The following is a 2,152-nucleotide window of genomic DNA, read 5'->3' on the forward strand; positions in this document are numbered from 1 at the left end:
CCTCAATACCACGACTGAGGTGAGACCCTTGAGCAAGACACCGAACCCCCAACTGCTCCTCGGGTGCTCCGGGTGTGTGTTCATGGTGTGTGTGTGTGTGTGTGTGTGTGTGTGTTTGTTCACTACTGTGTGTGTGCACTTGGATGCAGAGCACAAATTCCGAGTATGGCTACACGTCACATCACTCACTCACTATATGATGTTTTATTAACAAGGTTCGGGAGGAGCACGATCAGATAATCAATCAGTCTGGCCCAGGTGGAGCTCGTCAGCTAATCATCTTAACAAGCACAATACGTGTATATATATATACAGCCAACTTACCTCAGTTCCACGAAAGTTTTCCAGCATTCGGTTTTGCTCCTTGAGCCATTATATCACAGACTCAACTTTTTCCGTACGACGGCGAGACCTGTACTGGGGATCTTTCGTATCCTCCGTCGCAATCTGCCGGCCCTAGGCTCACTCCTTTTCCGCCAGTCACCTCCGCCGAGCTTCATCACGGCCGTCGCTTTGCTCGACCAGCCACACGCTCTCCACAACTCCGAGGCTCAACCTCAACTCCACCGGCGAGACTTCCAACTTCCCCGACAGCCTCGTATCATTCGGCCATGCCAATATATCCTCCGATCGGAAAGTGGATAGTATTTAAGGCGGAACAAGCGCGAAGCTGCTTACGCTTGCAAGACATGCCATCACATCTCAGTCTTTCCTCCTGTTACTTCTAATCCTTTTTCCTTTCGATTTTTTTTCGGCAAACGCCGACACTATCATTGTCCCGCACAAGACCCGGCTCTCCTCAAGCTTTGGTTCGCAGCGGCAGGTCTTAAACGAGCCTGGGCCGCGCCCCAGTTCTCACCGCAGCAAAACCTCATTCGCTTCCCGCTTCGGCTCAACTTTTCACCGCGGCTCTTCCGGCCGCAGTGCCACATGTAGCCGGGCCTCCAGCTCACGTAGTAGTCGCTAGCGCGAGGCTGCCTCCGCTAGCACCGCAGGCCGTGTTGCAATTCAATTTTTAGGTAAAGGCGCTAAAGGTAGGTCGTTTGTTTTTAAACGACATGATGACATTATGGATGTTGATGTCATTTTACTTCTAATCCTTTTTCCTTTTCAGTGGCCTCCAGCTTTTATAGCACACTAGCATGAGGCTGCCGCTGCAAGCTCTGCGGGCTGCACAGGCTCTCCAGCATTTTCCCCCGAATATCACAAGCCCCTGGCTCAACTTTTCACCGAGGCTCTTCCGGCCGCAGCGCCACATGCAGCCAGGCCTCCAGCTCACGTAGCAGTCGTTAGCGCGAGACTGCCTCCGCTAGCACCGCAGGCCTTGTTGCAATAATATTAAGTAAAGTCGCTAAAGGTAGGTCGTTTGTTGTTAAAGGACGTGATGACATTATGGATGTTGATGTCATTTTTTTGTAACCAAGATGCAAAACTGCATAGAACACGTGATGAAATTACATATATATATTAATTTTCACTAGCTTTTTTCCTGTATTTTAAATTACACATTTTACTCTGATAGACAGATAAGATGAAAAAAGATTTGATTTTCGTGAAAATAAGTTAAACGGTGTACAATTATAGGTGCAAACCAACAAAAAAATGGTTGTTGTTGTTGTTATTGAACAAGTACAACTAGCAACCTAATTCGCATGCATTGGGCATACTGCTAGGCACCTCTCTCCAAGTCTCTACCAGCTGATGTGCTGCTTGGTTGGCTAGCTGTTTCAATACTTACTACTAATCGTGTGGTTAAGAGGAAAAGCATGTCTTTTCGTAATTTTATGATGTCAAAGTCGTCATATTTCTCCTGCTACTTCTAACCTCTCTTCCTTTTCAGTGGTCTCCAGCTACTGTAGCACACTAGCGTGAGGCTGCCTCTTAGTGCTGTTATGTTCCTGAATGAATCGTTCTTTTTGAACGAATCTTTTTGGTGAATGAATCGTTCACGTAATCCATTGACTCATATTTCTCGTTCACTGAAATTCCTCCCTCCAGAGCAGGGAATTTAACATCATTTGATACTGCTGCTGCATTGCCCTGCGTAATTTGATACCGCCGCTGCAGCGCCCGGCTTAATCTGATATGGCCGCTGCAGTGCCCTGCTCATTTGATACTGCCGCTGCAGTGCCCTGCTCATTTGATACTGCCG

This window comes from Sinocyclocheilus anshuiensis, unplaced genomic scaffold, assembly GCF_001515605.1.
Source record: "Sinocyclocheilus anshuiensis isolate Anshui unplaced genomic scaffold, SAMN03320099.WGS_v1.1 scaffold1549, whole genome shotgun sequence".
Taxonomy (NCBI): domain Eukaryota; kingdom Metazoa; phylum Chordata; class Actinopteri; order Cypriniformes; family Cyprinidae; genus Sinocyclocheilus; species Sinocyclocheilus anshuiensis.